This window comes from Pogoniulus pusillus, chromosome 9 (genome assembly GCF_015220805.1).
Source record: "Pogoniulus pusillus isolate bPogPus1 chromosome 9, bPogPus1.pri, whole genome shotgun sequence".
Classification (NCBI taxonomy): domain Eukaryota; kingdom Metazoa; phylum Chordata; class Aves; order Piciformes; family Lybiidae; genus Pogoniulus; species Pogoniulus pusillus.
In genome coordinates this window covers 28,206,023-28,227,331 of record NC_087272.1, presented here as the reverse complement: position 1 = coordinate 28,227,331, position 21,309 = coordinate 28,206,023, and the positions used below count along the sequence as shown (strand labels likewise).

Genomic DNA, 21,309 nt, shown 5'->3' with positions numbered 1-21,309 from the left:
AGAATAGCAATTAGTGCATTAAATAAGAAAATATGTTAATTGCAGAGGCCGTAAGTTAAAAAATATAGGCATGTAATAGTATTGTTACAATGTTAAATGCATAACTTTTGTGGTGTGAATTAATCATATGTTATGATGGTATGAATTAATCATTTATTATTTTGGTCATCAATTAATTCTCTTTGCACAGATTGTCAAGTTATTTGCTTCTATTTATGATATTGCTGTTTTGTTAAATACAATGAATAGCCTCACAAAGAAGGACAACAAATCATTCCCAATAGAAATGAAGCAGTTCACCTTACCTCATGAAACTCCACTCTCTAGTCTATAGACCATGTAGACTATATCTTCTACTTTAGTCACTCACTCTAGACTGGTGCCTTTGTGTGTCTAAAGTCAGAATTACTGCTTATAACAGCATTATCTAACCTGAGTTAATTGTTTTTATGGATTTGTCTAAACAAGATAGGAATTGCTATCTGAGACTAAATGAAAGTTCATGACATCAGCATGAAATAGAAGGAAAAATGGAGCTCCAGCAGCTCACAAATATGCTACTGATGCCATTGTTCAGAAAACTAATATGGAAGTCAGGGGCAATTTTCAAATTATCATTGACACAAAGAGACAATCATTCTGAACAGCTGACATAAAATCTTTTGTTACTTTCCTCTCACATGTATCTCTTGCCAAATAAGTGGAAAACTTTAACAAATAACTTTTTCAATTTAAGAAAGATGTTGAGATGCTCGGATGTGTCCAGAGAAGGGTGACAAGGCTTGCAAGGGATCTGGAGCACCAGCCCTAAGAGGGAGTGGCTGAGGGAGCTGGGGTTGTTCACCCTGGATAAGACGAGGCTCAGGGTAGACCTTATTGCTCTCTATAACCACTATAACCTCTATAACCAGGTTGTAGCCAGGTGGGGGTTGGTCTTTTCTCCCAGGCAACCAGTGACAGAATGTGAAGACACAGTCTCAAGCTGCACGAGGGGAGGTTTAGGCAGGACATTAGGAAGAAGTTCTTCACAAAATGAGTCATTTGCCTTTGGAATGGGCAGCCCAGGGAGGTGGTGGAGTCACCCTCCTTGGAAGTGTTTAAAAAGAGACTGGATGAGGCACTTGGTGCCATGGTTTAGTTGATTAGAAAATGTTGTGTGATAGATTTGACTTGATGATCTCAAAGGTCTTTTCCAATCTGATTGATTCTGTGATTCTGTAATAATTAATAACAAAAGCTACCTATTTCCTTTTTTTTGGATCAATTTTATGATAACATCCTATCACTTTTATCTTACCAGAAATATTTTATGAACATATCATAGAGGTCGCATAGCCTTCATACTGTACTTTAAAGGATATATTCTTAAGTTTATTAAATGAGGAAAATTGGTGTGAACATGGAAACTGTTAAAAAAAGAGAGTTTATGAGAGAAGGATATAGATCACATAAATTTGGATCTTATTTGGAGATACAAAGATTATAATCACAGTATCACCAAGGTTGGAAGAGACCTCATAGATCATCAAGTCCAACCCTTTACCACGGAGCTCAAGGCTAGACCATGGAACCAATAATAATGTCCCACTAACCAGGGTAGCCTCTTTTAAATGTCTTTTTTTTTTGTCTGAATTTTTCTTAACCAGAAAAATAATGTTTAACAGCTTTTCAGCCAACTTAGGATAATATTCTTTTTTCTGTTTTAGATTTTACATAAAAAGTAGACAAGTTTATGAGCCAAGAAGGGTATTACTTCCCAAAAGACCAAAGAGAGAGTAGTATTAGTCTACGAAGATTTTATTATTCTTATTATTCAAGATATAGAGATGAAAATACTGACCTTGTAATTTACTGTTCCTGTTATTCAGTTTAAATTAGACAATGAGTTCTTCAGGTACCACTGCCAAGCTATGAAACATAGAGCTTTCAATGTCACTCACAAATATTGAGGAATTAATTGACTCTTAATGGTGTCTTCCTTTGTGTTTTTCATGAAACTTCTAAAATTCTGCTCAGAAAAATCTGTATTTCCCACACAACATATTTTTTCCCCAAAGATTAAGAATCTGTTCCTTCTTTCCCTCTTTATAACCCTGGGGTCACAAACCAAAAGAATGACTCCTATATTTTGGGCAAACTTCCCTTAGATTTCAGAAAGCAATCAATGTCTATGTTATTAGCACAGACTGTTGTACTCTGCTTTTGTTCTACATAAAGTGTGATGCACAAACAAGCAAAGTACAAATTTGCTTTTCTTCTATGAGTTAAACTATCTCTAACATGAACTTAGATTTCTGCTTTCTGCAGGATAAAAGCAATGAGTTATGAAAAGTGAAAATGCAGAGAGAACTATCTTACAAAGCTGTGTAAAATGACATTAGACTATGCCTCAGAAATGACTGTGGCATGTGGATGTTCCTGGGCCATCTTCAAATTACTGCCCTGTAGAGGCTAATTCACACCAAAGAAGGGAAAACTTCTCAGTTGATATTATTAGAAACTTAATTTTCAGTCTGAAGGATATCAAGGACTATGTAGTCTATGCATGAAATCATTGAACTATTCCATTTTATTAGAAATATGCCATTTATTTTAGATTAACTGAAGTTCTCTCTGCATATTAAACTTGAATATATTTCTGTAATGCATTGCTACTACTTTGTGACACTCTAGTGGAAGTAATCAGGTTATGTTAGGATATTTCAGTAACTCAGTTACTCTGCTTTTGGCGTCTAGGCTTGCCGTGATATCTCTGCAAAGCATTGTATTGGATATTATGGCAGTCTATTGCAAAAGAGATGATAATTGCATAAAGAATGCATTTCACTCTGAACTTGGGAACTTACAATATGTTGAACTGGGAGAGAAAGCATATAGATTAAAATGGTTTAGTAGGACCTGTATGACAGTTTTCAAATATACCAGTGAAACTATGCATTAAAAAAAAAATCTCAATTAAAAAAACACATATTTCCTTGAACTAAATTTTTAAAAGCTTGGTGCCATCATCAAACTTGCTGAGGGGTGCACTCAATCCTGTTGTGCATGTCACTGACAAAGATGTTAAACAATACCGATCCCAGTATTGACCACAACGGACTCCACTTGTCACAGGTCTCCATTTGGAGCCAATGATTGTAACTCGTTGAAAGTGGCCATCTAGCCAATTCCTTATCCAATGAGTGGTCCATCCATCAAATCAGTGTCCCTCCAATTTAGGGACCAGGAGGTTGTGTGGGACAATGCCAATCACTGCAAAAGTCCAGGAAGATGACATCATTTGCTCTTTGCTTATCCACCAATGATGTGACACCATTGATTAGTGCCTTTTCAGCTAATGAGGGAATTGACTGTAGGCCTTCTGGTGAAGTCAGGGCTTTTTTTCTAGAGAATGATTTGCACCTTGTCAATGTGAAAGTCTAGGGATCACCAATCTCTACTTTTTCAGTCCATGCTTACTGTTAAGCAGACAAATCTGGGTGTTATTTGTGCATTTATTATAAATAGACTTTATTGCCAACACTTGACTCGTAAATTTATCTATTTAGCTTCAAAACTCCAAGAACAGAGGAAAAAATATCCAGTATTTTAGATTGTCAGAAAAAGATTTCAATTCAGTGCCATGCATGCATCCCAATATTATTTTCTTGCATTTTTTCCCCTTCCACTGATTCAAAGTTTATAAACAGACGTTTATGTTAGGACCAAAGTCTGAGCTTCCTACAATGTAACTTATAGTTATGCATGATATTAGTTAGTATTGAAAGAACATTATGACTGAACATTGTAGTTCAATATGAGTCTGATGCACAGTTCTACTAGACAGATAATAGCTTCTGTAATTTCCATGAAAACTGTACTGTAGAACATTTTTTTTCCCAACAGAAGTATACTTTTATGCATGTGCTGACATTCCTAACATTATCAGGAATTAGTAAAATACTTTATCGTCTTCGGTACTCACTGTGGCTTTGTTGCAAGTGGGCTCCTATTAGTGAAGGAACTGAGTGATGGCTTCTGTCCTATTTTACAGTAAACCAGAATTTCTGAGTCAGTAATGAAATACTGCTGAAAAAAAAAATCAGAGTTAAATTGGTAGTCTTTGATTGCATCAAGTCATACCTAAAGCGTATGTTAGAATGCCGTATACAACATGACTACAAAGGATGCAGTCCCTAACGATAGTTAATGATGCCAAAGAAAATGAGATAGGTCAAATGTAATGCACTTAGATTGTTAAATTCATGTTATTTATGAATTAGAATTAGTGTTCAATTTGCAATATCAAATCCAGATTAACAAGAATTCTTAAATATAAACAGTCTACCAAAAATGTATGGCATATTTTCTTGGATAAATAGTTTTACTACAGCAAGCAGCTCGGTAAAATTTAATATGTAACCTTTTATATATATATATATATATATATAAAAACAAGAAAATAGACTTAATATCAAGAAATTAACTTGAAATTTCAAATTATTGTTATTATTTTAAATTATTATTATTTTACTGTGTTTTTTAATTCATTTAGTGTTTCAAGCTTAACTCATTAATTAAAAAAGATACCTAGTAAGCAGTATGTAACAGTAATCTAATGATGCAGTCATTGCCCCTGCAATACATAATGACTGAGAGTTAACTTCCATGTGAGCAGGTACAGTTAATGACATTAATTTATTAGCCCCAAATTAGTAAAATGTACATTATTCTAATGTTTTATAGAGATTCATGTTCACATACAAATTTCACTAAAATATTGATAGCAAGAAGAATAATTAAAACCCCAAGTTCTCACAGTCAAAGTATTCAGGTACTTTTAAATACAATTCTGAACAGAAATTGCAAAGTTATACTAATCTCCTTGCCCGCTAGTTCTCATTAGCATGATGTATTCCCACTGTTTCTTTTTCTTGGTAACATTCTGACTGTTCAAAGGATGGCAGTGTTTGAGGTATTTGCAGATCTTATTAGATGACAGACCCCTCCACAATGAGAGATATGTGTTAGCCCTGCAACAAGCTACCTCTTATCATATAACGTGAAGTAATTCTTGGTTATCCAAACAGGATGACATTTCTGCCTATCCTATGAGCTCCAAATCTTTCTAGAGACAATAAATTTAATAGCTAGTAAATTTAAGGTAAATTATCATGTACCACTGAGTGCAAAAGAGGTAAAAAATATAGGATAATTTATTTTAAAATTGCTTTGGAAAGGTGCTTTGATTTCTTCTGCATAAAGCATCAGGTGCATATACTAATGTCACGAGAAGCAGTTTAGCAGTCACTTACATGCAACTGAATAAAAAGTATCTAGTCAGACAGAGACCTATGAAAAATTCATCCACTTAGGAGGTACTGATTGGAGGAAAGCTAGGAAATGCTTTTAACTTTTACTGAAAATGGAGTTCAGAGGATCAATAAGAAGAAACTGGATTTTTCAAAATGAAAGTGAGTGATAATTTTTGTGATTGTTGAAGCCAGATTCTGTTCTGCTGAACAAAACTGTGACTGGCTAAGCTGAAGTTACTCTACAGCAAGTCAGTTTTACATTTCAATCATGTAACACTATATATGACATAACATCACACAGGTGTTTATTATGCTGTAAAAATTCAAGGCTTAAAATCACCATTTTTCTCACCTTTAAAACATACTGTTACCTGCATACTTTATTTAATGAATTGAAAATAGCACTGTTTGGGTTTAATGTCGTCTATAATTTTTCACAGGTTCCTTGGAATGTAGACAGTTTAACGGGACCAAAATGTTTCAGGTTTTATTAGCTGAAAAAATGCTTTACTGTGAAAGAGCTTACTGCTGAGAACAGAAAAAAGAAGTTTGTATGCCTGCCCTATAACGTACATGATTAAACATGTTACATCTTAGGAGATAATTAAATGATACTGCATAGAATTTTTTCCAGCACTAAACACAATTGCACATACTCCAAAGTGACAGAACTAAACTTATATACAGGAGATGTAGAAATAGATACAGTACAGAAGTCACTGTTCTTGAACAATATAAATTCTATGAGAAGCAAAATAATCAGAAGATGGTACAATGAGGAATAGAAAGTGTTTACTGCAACATTTGGGTTTGAAGGATATTATGAAAATGGAAGTAATTTTTCAATTATGTTCAGCATCACTGTAGTGCTGAAAGAAAATGCAAAGGTTCTCTTGTAATCAACACAATAAAAAACAATTCTTGGAATAGAAGGAGAAATCACATAAATTATCTTTTGAATCGTGGTGTTTTCAATATGTTTGCAAAAAAAAAAAAAAAAAGAAAAAAAGGTCTGGCTTGAAAAAACCTGTTCAAATAAATCAAACCTATTTCCTCTGGAAATTGTTATATTGTGCAGAGAGGAGTGTTCAATTTACTTTACCGGTTAGTTTGAATGAATGTGGTTTAAATTGGGTATTCCTTTTCTGGTGAGCAGAGAGTAAAAAGATGAATTACTGATTTTCTTTAGTTTCCTATTTGAACAGGAAAAGTAAAATCGTTAAACTGTTTTCAAACTGAACTCCAAATGTTTTCCTTTAAGATGGAAAGATAGAAGGGAGAATGGGGCTTAGTGCCTCACTGGCATTACTATCTATTAACCTGTTCCAGAAGCATTCACATTAACCATGGAAAAGCTATGGAGTAGGCACCTAATAAAGCTAGGTATTTCAGTAGGCAGTATCACATCTAAAAATTAAAATATTATCTAATTAATGCCTGCAGTTAATGAAGAGAAGTGGATAGACAACAAGTCTGTGTTCATCTAGTCGATATTTCACAGCTAGTTTCAGGGAACTCAGAACAAACCTGCAAAATGCATGTCCATTCATTCTGTTATTTCAATAATCCTTTATATTTATAGTGTGCATTCTGTTTTCCTAATATTATTGTTTTCCTTATAAATTCATAGAATCACAGAATCAACCAGGTTGGAAGAGATCTCCAAGATCATCCAGTCTAACCTGAGAAGGTTCCTGCGGTCAGTACACCACTTGTGGTTAATTATACTGCTTGTCTACTCGATGGGCACAAGGAGCTCCTTTTTGCTTATGGCAGAAGGCAATGGTGAATTATGAAAGTCTGTAAGTATTTACTCACAAAGTATTTTTTTCTGACTTGCAGGGCTAGCTCCAGCTTCAGACAGTACCCCGAACACTTTCAGGGAATTCTGTTGGTGTCTTGTCAGCCACTGAGGCTTCTGATTTTTCCCAGACTTCACAGGGTGCTGGGGAAAGGAGGCAGATGATCTCTGGCCTGGTCCTGGGTCCTCTGGATGATCTCTGTACCTCCAGGACTTCCCCTCTTGGCTGGAGAGTTTCAGATGTAGGCAAGATGTCTTGGCAGGTGTGTAGTCTCAGCACAAAATCATGCTGGCTATACAGGCCGATCGTGTGGAGGCATTTAGAGCCTGTTCCTGGTAAACTCGAAGCAGGCAGTTTCCAGGCAGGTCAGGATGCAACAAGGCAGTGAGGTAGAACACTGCCAGAAGCAGAGAGCAATGGCAGCAGGCAGCAGCAGCAGCGAGCACGAATACAATGGCAGAGCATGTTGTATTACCTGCTCAACTCATTTTATCAGTATAGCCCAAGACTAATAAGCCTTTGGGTACAGAATAGTCATTCAGAACGGCAGTTATCCAAGCTTGACCTTATTAGGTGAAACCATAAGCTTACTTCACCCAAGCTTGGGCCTTGCATGAGGCAGGCTTAAGCCAAGAATAGGTTGGACTGGATGATCTTCCAACCTGGTTGATTCTATGATTCTGTAATTCTACGATTCTAAGAATATGTACCTTGTTTACCACAGGATGTAAACAGGAGCAAAACAAGTCTGGGCAAGCCGTGGTCTTTAAACTCAGTGGCTCCAGGTTATTTGTCCTCTTTGCTGTGATTGCTTCTTCCCACAACAGAAGGAGGGAGAGCAGAAAATCTTGTCTGGGCAAGCCAAGACATCTTCAAGCTTGTATTTGGCCTATTCAGGCCTACCACAACAGCATCTGAGAGATCTTTCTAGGAAACTACTGGCCCTGACTTCAGTAGATTTAAAAAAAATATAACTTATTGACCATTTTTAAGCAAATCTTTAGGAGAAAGTAACTAGTGAATTAGTTTAATAGTATTTTTATCATTCTGACTTCCTTCCTCTGCTTTTTTTGATCATTTTGGTACTTCTCTAATATTGTATTTACCTACCTGTAGCTTCTTCAGAGAATATGTTTTCATTATTATGCTTGTGCCAAAAATTCAGAGCCTGACAATGGAAATTTATGTCAGAATAAGCAAAATGGAATAAATCAAGGCTTCATAGCTTATAGAAATGTTAATTATTTAACCTGGACAAAGGTAAAAGGCTGTAAAAGCAATTAAATAGCTCTTGCTAGCCATAATATATTTCCCAGGTCAATAGAGTTGAAGATACAAAGTCTGAGTGAGGAGGAAATGTTCCTTATTTATGCCTAAAGACTTTACAGCTTCTATTTTTTTATAGATACTTTTACCTCTTTAGAAATGCTGTCCAAGAAAACCATACAATTTGATGTCAGTATGTCTGATATAGCCCTTTTGTGCTGACAATCCTCAAATAATTTTGAAAACATATGCCTCCATCATAAGATGCTGGCATCAATAAGCTACACTGCAGACATGGATGGTATTTACTGTCTATATTGGTAGTGAAAATACTGGTCCGGGTTAGAAATGCCCAAGTTTAAATTCAGTCTTCTAGAGAAAAAAGTATAAAAACAAACAAATAAAATCAACAAAATAACTTCTCCTCAAACAAAAAACCAAACCAACCAACCAAACAAAAAAAACCAAAAGAAAAACAACAACCCTCTAACCCCCAGCCAAACCAAATGAAGAGGAATTGGTGGAGCACAGGCCAGCCTAATTCAGACAGAGCAATCAGAGATTAACATTACCAGCTGAACAGTGTATGAGGACTGATCAACACCAACATGCCCTTAAAAAAAGACTGTTGCTATGGTGTTGGGACCACTCCATAATAGAAAATGATAAATAAATCCAGCTCAATTAAGATATGGTGTGGAACTGCTTTTCCCCAGGAACGATAAAGGTCTGGGTTGTGAGTAAGGATTTTGTTTCAGCACCTGAATTCTTTTTTTCTTGCAGGGGACAGCAGCATCAGCTTCTGAAGAACATTAATTCTGCAGATAGTAGATCAAGTTGTAGTGACCTAAACAGTGGGGACTGACCCTTTTGTCCACCAGCTACTGACCTGTGCGGAAAGGAGAAGTGTTGTGAACAGTGGTTGTACAGGGGAGATAGAAATACCTTTTCTCTTTTTCATTGAAAAGCCAGTGTTTTGCTCTTCAGGATTTACATGAGGAGAAGTTAATTCATTTAAGCACGTTTGCAACAACTGCACAGGAATGATAGACCTATCTTTTAAAAAGATTTTCTGTTCTGGAACAGAAAATTTATTAGGCAAGCTAAATACTTTTCCATGTCTGAATGCTGAGCTGAGTTCAACAAGTCATTTAACATAGAAAGATACTGTTTTTTATCTCTGTCTCTGGAGACTAGTAACCTGTGTGAAGGAAATTTGAGTTAAGTGCTATAGAGTTTCCTCTGGCAGAAGCCTTACAACACTGTCATTTTTTCTTTAGCTTTGCGACACAGCATAATCTCTGGAAGTCTCAGAAATAATTTTAACAAACAATGAATTCATTGGTATACTAAAGATAGGAGTTGCATGACTTTGCTTATTCTGCATAGACTTCACACATCCTTCCAGAAACCAGTTTACAAATTTAACCTTCAGTGGTTTGGGCCAATACAAGAAAATATGTTAGATCCAGACTGGATAGGGCTGGGTGCTAGGTTGGACTAGATGATCTTGGAGGTCTCTTCCAACCTGGTTGATTCTATGATTCTATGTTGATTTAGATTCATCATTTTCTAGCACTTCAAAACAGATAATTATATATCTTCTTGATGTCCTCCTTATTAACTGTTGGGTCTTCTGTGTTTCTGACAGTATAAGAGCTATTCTCCTCATTTAAGCTTCTGATTCTGTCTAGACTAAACCTCCATCAACACAGCAAAACAATATCCCCCATCCACGCTAAAAGCCATAATTGTAGAGAGTGAGGGCTATATTGATCTCAACAAATCAAAATGGCATTTCTGACAAGAAAAAAACCATCCCATTTTATACAGCATCAATTTGGGACCAAGTGACCTCTTTTTCTTATATGGATGTTTGTCAGAGTGGCTTTAGACTTCAGCTTTTCCTTTTGAAATAACATGTTACTATATAAAAAAAAAAGTTCCCCTTTCATTTTAATCTGTAACAAAGTTTCTTTGGATCAATACTTAAAAATCTCATTTCATAGGATGAAAAATTAAAGGAGAGAAATACATATCCTTATACAAAATCTCTGCATATGGGAACTGAGAATGTTGGCTCATACAGCTTTGTCAGAAGTGCTTTATCTACTCAGTGGCCTCAAAGCTTTTCTTCATTAAGGAGTCTTGTAAGAACTTACCTTCAACAGCAGAACTGTACAAAGTCTTGCAATAATTTTCCATATGGTAGTTTATGGAAGGCAATTCAATAAAGGGTAGGAACCAACAATTCCACAGGAAGTTAAAGATATACTGCCTACATTGGATGACTAGGACAGAATAACCTTAGTTTTGTTAATAGAGAAGTTGCAATTCTTCAGAGATCTTCCATATTCCAACTGAAGGGCTTATTTTGTGTCTACCAGACAAGGATGGTACTCCTTGACATCGATGAAACAGCTGTAATTATTACATTGATAAAACAACTGTAATTATTCATGGACAAATCTCTCTTTAAAGCAGATTTATTTCATACTTTTGGAATCCCGCAGAAGAAAGAGGAAAAGCAGCATAAAAAGGTGTAACAAAAAGTGAAACAGTTATCTACAGGCAGCATTCAGTTCCCCTCAGTCTAGTAGGAGTTGCCAGGAATATCTTTTCATGTATCACTCACATCAATCCCCCCTGCCTTTTAAAGTGACAAAATCAGATTGAAATGGTGTAGTATTTTCCACTGAAGGCAAAATATTTTTCATGTAATGCCAAATTAATTTTATTGGAGTGTATTCCAAAGCATAGCTCACAACTTGCTTGTTTAGGGTTTTTTTTTGTTCAATTTATATCTGTACTCGCTTTCTCCTAGGCCCCCTTCTAATTGCAACCTTTCCTCATTCTGAAAAGCTTTGGTGTCCAGGAGCCCACTAATAGAAAAGGGAGTGTCTTTCTGAATTGAGTTCAGGGAAGATATGCCAGTGTACCATGCCAGCTGTTTGTTTGGCCCTGCACCTTTTTATTTGGATAAAGAAAAATGATGATTTTTTTTTTTTATCCCTCCTCACAATTTGTTTCCAAATGAGTATCTCACACTCCAAGGTCCATCTGGTGTTTGTTCTGAGTTAATGAGTGTGCTTTAATGCTAATGTCCTTGGGAGGAGGTCTCACGCTGTCATTTTGTAAAGCAGAGCTCCTGTTTTCTCGTGCACTCAAATATCTAACCCACGTGAACTAACGAGTTTAAATAATTTTCTCCCCACCGTGCCCACAGACGTGAATCAGAAGTGCACAGAGAACTTAACGCATATCTACAGTGCAGTCTGGTGATCCAGGTTTAATGACCTCTGTTCAAACAGGCATACAGACTCATTAAGCAGGGGGGACATCTGTTCAGTGCTCAGGCATAGAATGCACTGAAAATATCTCTTTTACCTGTGACTGGTGGTGAGGAACCAGTGTCTTCTTTCTAAGAATGAACAAACCATATTCACAGAAGTATTTTTCTTCAGCCTTAATGTAAGTATTGTAAATATCTTCAAATACAAAATATTTCAAATACAAATTTTTCCCAAATACCTTAAAAAAAAATAAATCTGCTTTTGGATTTTTCAAATATGTAGTTTCTACTTATCCAAGTATATTGGTTTAAGACAATTGGTTTCACTAGGGGGGACAAGAGACACTCATTCCTGCTCACCCTCCTCTCTGGTGGCACAGAGCAATAGAGCAAGCTGGATCACGATGCTGACATCATGCTTACTGTGTGATAGGAAATGAGCTGGCCAGGGCTTATGGGACTTGAAATATATTTGATAGTTTATAAAGTTTCCTCTTCTGGCTGTTTTTGTGTTTCTTCCCCAGTTTCCAGGCTGTAGTTTGGTCCTTTGGTTCCAGTTTTGGTTCGTGCATGGTCTGCAGCCAACACTTTAATTTCTTTCCTGTTTTCTTTTGTGTAATCTGATATCCCTACAATAGAGTAGCAAGTTGTCCTTATGTCAGCTAACAACTCTGCTTCCTGGGATCTTGTTGCCCTGTCATTGTACGCTTGTGAGAGCGGGCTATGTTAACTAAGGGTGTTCACTTACATGCTTTGGTTTTCATTCTAGAAACCTGTCCCTAAGAACCTCCCAGATTATCTGGTTGTGGTACTTTGGGAATTTTCTCCCTGCCCTGAGATTCACCAGACTAACTCAGCTGGCTGGAAGCACTACAGGCTGGGGACAGAGTGGCTGGAGAGGATCCAGGCAGAAAGTGACATGGGAGTACTGGTAGATAGGCTGAACATGAGCCAGCAGTGTGGCCAGGAGAACCAATGTCATACTGGCCTGTATCAGGAACAGTGTGGCCAGTAGGACAAGGGAGGCTATTTTTCTCTTGTATTCAGCGCTGGTCAGGCCACACCTTGAGTACTGTGTCCAGTTCTGGGCTCCTCAATTCAAGAGAGATGTTGAGATGCTGGAATGTGTCCAGAGAAGGGAAACAAAGCTGGTGAGGGGCCTGGAACACAAACCCTATGAGGAGAGGCTGAGGGAGTCTGGAGAAGAGGAGGCTCAAGGAGGACCTCATTGCTGTCTACAACTACCTGAAGGGAGGCTGCAGCCAGGTGGGGGGTGGCCTCTTCTCCCAGGCAACCAGCAACAGAACAAGGGGACACAGTCTCAAGTTGTGCAATCAGGGGAGGTCTAGGCTGGATGTTAGGAGGAAGTTCTTCCCAGAGAGAGTGATTTGCCATTGGAATGGGCTGCCTAGAGAGGTGGTGGAGGCACTGTCCCTAGAGGTGTTCAAGAAGAGTCTGGCTGAGGCACTTAGTGCCATGGTGTAGTTGACTGGCTAGGGCTGGGTGCTAGGTTGGACTGAATGATCTTGGAGGTCTCTTCCAACCTGGTTAACTCTATGATTAAGGATGAAGCTATATTTTACAGCGTAGCACAGATTTACAAGCACATATACACAATATTTACAGATATTTACAATTATATGCAAGTTAGAAGTAATACAGAAGTTTAAAATCCCTCCCAAACAGCCAGACTGCTCAGGAGGATTCCTGACCAACTCTCCCCCTTTCCACCTTGCCCTCATGTGTATAGCAGGGTACAAAACAAGACCAAATATGGTGTCTTTGTGGTAGACTGAGAGGCACCAAGATTTTTGTCTGCTCTTCTGCTTCTTCCACCCGGGAAGAAGGAGGTGTGAGGGGACAAGGTGGGTATTCAGGTCGGTGTTTAGGACATGCAGAGGCATGTCTTGGATATATATATCTTACATATAATTTGGACCTTCCACCACAACTTTCTTACTGGCAGACAAAAGCAAAATAACCATCAGTGTGGTCGAAGAGAAGTGGTAGATTGTGCCTGAGAGTATTGAATGGGCAGCACCTGTTTGATGGAGAGATGATCTGACCACCAGATGAGGTTTAACTGTAGTTCAAGACTAGATGTAAAGTTTTCTGAGATAAATTTATGATCCGTAATTAATTTTTGTGCAAATAACTGATTTTTGAAAAGAGCTGGGATTTGGGCTGGAAACCACCAGTTTGCAGGCCACTATTTGACAGCATAATGAATCCCACAGCTTTGTGGGATAAAAGTTAATAACCTCTCTGGTCACAGGATCTACAGTGCTAGGCATATTTTGCAATTAAAATTTGTTGTCTCTTGATCAGATAGCTAAACTTTGACTTGTCAGGCTTTATTCTGGATAAAACAGTGCCACTTCAGCTGGGACTAAAGCCAGTGTAGTACCTTAAAGTTAATGAAGACATCATGTTGTGTCATGGCCAATTTGATAAATAAGCCCATACTTGGTCCAGGGTGAATGCAAGCCTTTGGGCAAATGGTTTGCTCATGGGCTTGATATGAGCAGCAATGTGACCGCCAGCTGAAACCCATACTTTCAGCAGTGCCTTCATTACAGGGCAAAGGAAAGTAAAAAGGATGCTTTTGCTTGAAAGCCAGATAGAGGGAACTCTGCCTCTGGCTGTCCTACTTGTTTTGCTCTTAGATTGCTTCTGAGAAGTGGGGACCATAAAACATCCCAGTTCACATTTTCCTTCCTTCTTCTTGATCTTATGGAATGTATTTTCCTTTTCAGTTTGAATGACATGATATCTTCTATTTCAACCCCACGTGGCTATATTTTGTGCTATATTAATTTTTACCTAGACAATTTTAATGAAAAAATGGAATACTGTGAATATTTTTCAGACAGTTCTCCACAGAAGGATCCAAGACTATAAGAAGCTTTGGAAAGGAATGTAGTTAATGATTCACTATTACGTAAGCTACTTATCTCAAGAATAATTTGTTTTGATATTTCAGTTACTGCCAGATTTTCTTCTAATAGAATAAAAGATACAGAAGAGAAGCACTTTTACATGATCTTAATTTCTGCAAGTCAAATGTTGCCCTTTTGAAGATATATATGAGATAAAAATTGAATGCTTTAATGTGAATATTGGAAGGTCAATTAAATTATTTCTTGATGTTCTATATAATTTTTTTCCTATATTAATTTAAGGCACTCTGCTTCTTATTGGAAAAGAAGCACCCATTGATTGTAAAAGAAAAAAAACTGTTGCACACTACATATTCTTCATATCACTTAACCTCAGTTCCTATCCTCAAATATTCACTCCACTTAGTCCAAAGCCTTTCAGATTTTGTGGGACACCAATATGGGAATGATCATAAAGATTTATGTAGTGCTGTATTATTATTATAAACAAAAATCTGTCAGTATGAAAAGAGCAATAATTGGGTATAATGCAAGACACCATTCTCCTTTATGCTTTTTATTGTTGCTAAAGTAGCATAAGGAGTAGTTAAGACCATTTGTATATTAGTAGAATTACTCTTAATGGTTCACTCAGTGATAGGTTTGACAGAAAGGTAGCCATGACAACCAGGTCATGCTTTCTCTTAGTTGGTTAAAATAAAACCTGATTTAGTTCTGTGTGTGAGATGAAAAGAATAAAATAAACCCAAAAAAACCCAAACCCACATTCTCTCTTTCTACTAAATCTTCAAATGGAAGCTTGCAGCGAACTGCTGTTTCATTTCAGGCATTAAAAACGCATCTGAACTTTATAACAGTAGGAGCTACACAACTTAGGGAAAATCCTACTGTTTCTTAAAATGTATCCTTTGCCCCTTTCTCATTTTGCATGTGGATCAATGGAAATTCACATTCATTTTTTACTGTTTCAAGTGTTAATATACAGAGCAAGTCATTGACTAGTAGGGAAAGATTATGTACATTATCTTTCTAAATGTACTGCTACATGAAGATATTTATTGGAATCAGACAGATACAGTACATCAAAATCCAATTAAGGTTTGAACCTAAACAAAACTAACATGCTCTTCATGAAAAATGATTAACAGCAATAAACATAAGTTAAAAAAAAAATGAGGTAGAACTTCCAAATCTATGAAAAATGTGATATTAGCAGCTTGTGAGCAATATGCAGAATTTGGCACACTGGAAATGAAAAAAAAAAAAAGGAATTGGAAAGTACAGTTTTAAAGGAACTGGCAATTCATCAGCAGGGCATAGTTAATTTCTTTTTGCCTTAATGCTTACAAGAAGTACTAGGTTCAAATTAGGAGAAGAGGACATCTAATCAATTTTTTTTTCCACAAAGCCTCATGAAGTGAACGAAGCAGTAAGAATAAAATGCCTTTTCTTCATTTGGTAGTACCCCTTTATAGAGAACTGTTGTAGGTTTGTTGGTTTGGGGTATTTTTGTTTGCTGGTAGGTTTGTTTTGTTTTGTTTTGTTTTGTTTTCCTTAAATGAAACACTAAACCTGGAATTTTCATTTCCAGATGTTTCTGTCTCATTTCAGGTGTAACAGTAGAAGAAAACATTGTGTTTGATAAAACAGCAGGTGTATAGACAAAATCAGGATCCAACAGAGTGAAAGAAGAATATTCAGTTAATTCTGCAGTGAGTTAACTCAAATTTTTTCTCAAATTCCTTAGAAAAAATGAAGGAAACTACTACTGCTGACCTCTTCTACTCCTCCCAGTGTAACTTTATATAGAGGAGCAAAGTGACCACAGGTTTAGGTAAGTAAACTACTCCAGTTACTTGCAGGTGCTATTTCTCAGTTAGGATGAAAAGCAATGTTGTGAGTATGTATGTTTAACACAGTACATTTCTGCAATTCAGTCTGCAGCCTGTAAAGACACACCTCTATCAATGTAGCTCCTGGTAACAGTGCAGTGATGGCTCCACAGAGTTCACTATGTGCTGCTCCATGGGTACGTGGCTGAAGTAGCTCCTCTAGGCTAGCTTGAGCATGTCTATGTAACTTGCAGTTGTATTTGTGTATTACAGATGTGTAAAGAAGAGGACAGAAGTGCTAAAGTAAGAGGAAGATATAATTTGTGGCTTAACTTTAAAGAGCTCAGAAGGAAGATGTAGGGACAAGGTACTTTCCATAGGATTTCTTCAGCTGTCTGAGGGAACACAAGAGAAGAAGCTGTACACAAACAGTGTCAGGCAGCAGAGTTCACTTTGTTTTCCAGCATGGAGAACTCATTTATCCTGTGAAACGGAGTCCAACTAAAGTTCCACTTATATTATGTATTGGACAGTTAAGGTTACATGTATGTTAGGTAAAGAATTTATATTCTAAGCTATTATTCATTATTATAAAGTTTATATCTAATATATACATATACAATACAGATTTACATAAAATCAGGAAAAAATGTACACCTTATGTCTATCCTAAAAAGTTCATTGCAAACACAAATCCTTTTCTTAGATACCATAACAAATCTAAGCACAGAATATCCTGGGTACTAAGAACTCAACATGAAGTAAAGAATATTTGTCTGATGACCTATAGTCTCAGATCATTTAGAATCATAGAATCATAGAATCAACCAGGTTGGAAGACACCTCCAAGAACAACCAGTCCAACCTAGCACCCAGCCCTATCCAGTCATCTAGACCGTGGCACTAAGTGCCTCATCCAGGCTTTTCTTGAACACCTCCAGGGACGGTGACTCCACCACCTCCCTGGGAAGCCCATTCCAATGGCAAATCATTCATCCCATGTATTGCACTTTTGGAAGGCTGTCTTACTTGTGTATGCCATGATAAATTAGTAAAGCTAATACATTCTGAGAGCTTGCACTCTGTGGGTGCTTGGAGTGCATGTTTGGGATAGAAGATGCAATAGGACTAAAGAACCTAAATCTTGTATAAAATGTTAAGGTTTCAATATCACAGATAGCCATGCTAAGATGAATTTCCAAGATCACAACATATGTTGCTAGTCACATTTGTCTATGTGAAGATGCCTTAATAAAATCTAGTTTATAGCTTTGCACTTTAAATTTATGCAAAGAAATTCTAGCATAGAGAAACATAGCTAAGTGAATAAACAACAGAAAAGTTACATGATCTTCCACTTTTAAATTCCTTTTCCACTGGCATGAAGTTGCTAAGTAGTATGCCTCAAAGAGTGCTTGATGTGAATATTTCATATTGCTATCTATCTAGCTATGAAACGGGATTAATAGCACTGCATTCTAGAAGAAAATAAGCTCAGGTAACAAAAGTATTTGAAGATGCATTTGTAGTTCATGTTTGTATTTGAATCTCTAATCCTAGTAGTGGTGAAAGTGTTACAATTAAGCACCTTCTTCTGTTTCATAAGGTATCTTTTGATAAAAATTAGGTCATCAGAGCTATTTGAAGTCTGGATTTACGCATTGCATTTTTGTTTCACTGTTGGGTAAATCAACAACCTGTTATGTAATAATCCTTTGAAATCTCAGAAAGATAGAAACTTATTATATACTTGCCACTAATGGCATTAGAAATCAAAGGATACTTTAAAGAAATTGTCATAACAAAGTAATTAAGGATACTTAGCATTAGTGACAGTCAAACCTCCTAAGTATTGTTCTTTGAGCTTGTGTTAGGATGCAGCACCTGACTGGGCGTCTCACGAGACGTGGCTTGCTTCCTGTGATGTTTCCAGCCTTTCTGGATTTTGAAGGGGGCAGTCATACTTCATGTTATTTAAATAACTCTGTCATTAACTGTTTCACAGATCTGTTCACATTTATTATGGTAACCATTCTAATTCTCACCAGCTCATGGAACTACAAAGGCAGATAAAATTGTTATGCTTCTAACAGGTAATAGGTTTTTCAACTCAACCACATTCTCCTATGAGAATGCTGTAGAGCTATCTAATGCATCTTCTGTACACTGCTCTTCAGCTGAACAGCAAGGGAGTACATACTTCACAATAAAAATTTAATGAAGTTTTTCAGCTCTTAGAAGACACTTTACTTACCACTGTGAAACAATCTACACTCACACAAAATGTATTATTCTATTAAGAGTAATACACAGATTTTTAGCCAAAGGCAGCATGACTATGCCTAGTCTTCCTAACATCCTACTGTCTCTGCTGCTGGAACCATGCAGTCTGCATAACGCAGCACTGTCTTTTACTCTTTTAATGACAAAAAGTAAAACTCTCCAGGTATTAACACAGCAATCTTGATAATAGCCAGTGACAAGTGTGGGCTCACAGTTCTTTCATTTTGTATGTAGCCACAAGGGCTTTTTACCAGTCTACCCTTGAAATACTCTAGCTGCGGAATTGTAGGCACTTGTCTCTGACAACATTCAGCTGCTCATGCTTTTTCCTTTTCTTGAAGCTAGTGATCTAAATGAGATAGCATGTTTCTTCATGTCATAACAGTGCATCCTGGCCTGTCACCTACTTCCAGGAAGCATTCCAGAAATTATTTCATTATTTATTTCTTATTGAGACTTCAAGCTAAATTCTATTCAGTCCACTACTTATGAGCTGTTTTTAAGTCCCAGAGAGAGGCTAAGGTAAAGCATTCCTTGAGCTTCCATTCTAGTATTTGAGTTTTGCCAACTTTCTCTCTTTAGGGTCTCAACAGCTATTTCTGTTTATTAAATCAAGCATGTCACAGTCTCATTTTGAACAGCCAAGAGATTATTATAAACATTTCCTCACCAGGAGCAAGAACTATGTATCAGTAAGCAATTGATTGAGAAATTCTGTCCTTTTTTTGGTGACTCACTTTTGTTTAACTAAGCCTTTCCATTTGCTTACATTTATATCTTTAATTCTTGTTAATATATATTCACAATAAAATTCTTAATATTGTATAATACATATTCTAACTTTATATATACTCTCATCCTGTTACTTTTACTCTTTTTTCTTCATCTTAGAATGCAAGTGCTAAAACTTACTGTTTCTGTCTTCAGTTACATTTCTGCAGCATAAATAATGCATCAAACAATTAATCATAGTGCCTTTGAGGAAAACCAGTGTCTGAGAAACACGTTGGTAAGAAGGCATTTCATAAAATATAGGAAAATATGGGACTGCATTCAGGTATAGGAAATTTAGCACTGTATATAACTCCAGAGATGAACCGAAAATGGTTTACTTTCCCTACATGAGAGAAAAGAGTTTGGCTAAATATTAAAGCACAGAATGAGAGGAATACTGCTGTAAATTGCAACTACAGGTGAGATTCACTGCGTCTATGGAAAGTCTTCATCTTTTGGCTCAATGTGAAAAGTTGGATAGGTCAGAAATATCTCTTGCTGGGAAAGTGGCTGCAAAGTCTTAACTGAGCAGCAATCTGTCTCTGTGGGCTGAAATGTTCTATAAAATAAGGGCCCATGTGCAAGCAGATAGATAAGATGCTAGCAGACATCATACAGGAACAGGTAACTAAGTCCTTGAGCCTTTGGTAAAGACATGACCTGTTATGTACTCCAAATACCTTCCTCTGTCCATCTCTCTACTGCTCATCACTCTGCTTTCACACATCTGAGCCTATTTCTCAATGCCTTTGGTATTATTTGTATTTGCAGCTTCCTTCATGCCACTTATGAACAGTGCTAGGGCCACAAGTAAATTCCACCCTAGGACTATTCTTTGTTAACCCCTCTCTAATGCCCTTCTTCCTTCAACACACATAAATTGTCCACATTATACAACTCTGTTCTTCCATAAAATGACATCACTTTTTGTAATAGTGTTATAATGAGGTAACCAATAACATAGGAATTATGGAGTCAATGAAAGGAAAGCAGAAACATAGAAGGCATTGGGTTCAAAGGGAACTCCAGAGGTCATCTAGCCCAAAGCTCCTGTAGTAAGCAGAGACAGCCCCAACTAGGTCAGGATGCTCAGAGCCCTGTTGAGTCTGAATCACAGAATAGCTGAACCACAGAATGTTAGGGGTTGGAAGGGACCTCAAAAAGATCATCCAGTCCAATCCTCCCACCAGAGCAGGATCACCTATGCCAGATCACATGTGAATGCATCCAGGCAGGTCTTGAGTATTTCCAGAGAGGGAAACTCCACACCCTCCCTGGGCAGCCTGTTCCTGTGTTCCATTACCATCACAGTGAAAAAAAAATCCACATATTTCCATGGAGTTTCCTATGCCTCAGCTTCCACTCGTTGCCCCTTGTCCTGTCATTGGGCATCACTGAGCAGAGCCTGATGCCATCCTCTTGGCACTCACCCTTTACATATTTATAAACATGAATGAGATCGCCCCTCAGTCTCCTCCAAAGAGCCCCAGCATCCTCAGCCTCACCTCTTAAGGAAGACATTGCATTCCCTTAATCATTTTTGTGACTCTGAGATGGACTCTTTCAAGCAGCTCCCTACCCTTCCTGAACTGGGGGGTCCAGAACTGGACACAATATTCTAGATGTGGCCTCACCAGGGCACAGTGGAGTGGAAAGAGAACCTCTCTTGACCTACTAACCACAACCCTTCTTATACACTCCAGAATGACATTGGCCTTCCTGGCCATCAGAGCATATTGCTGGCTCATGGTCTACCTTCCATCCACTAGTACCCTGAGGTCCTTTTCTCCTTCACTGCCCTTCAGCAAGTTGGTCACCAACCAATACTGATACTTGGGGTTGTTCTTTCCCAGGTGCAAGACTGCA

The 21,309-nt window shown here is 37.3% G+C and overlaps 1 long non-coding RNA gene across 1 annotated transcript in view; it reads left to right on the top strand.

Annotated features, from left to right (window-relative positions):
* The first annotated feature begins 6,957 nt into the window (after nucleotides 1-6,957).
* LOC135178470 (uncharacterized) overlaps nucleotides 6,958-21,309 on the top strand; it is a 55,372-nt gene continuing 41,020 nt past the window's right edge. Inside the window, exons 1-2 of the long non-coding RNA XR_010303557.1 lie at nucleotides 6,958-7,096; nucleotides 16,302-16,388. This is a non-coding gene — a long non-coding RNA (uncharacterized LOC135178470). The remainder of the gene's footprint in view (nucleotides 7,097-16,301; nucleotides 16,389-21,309) is intronic.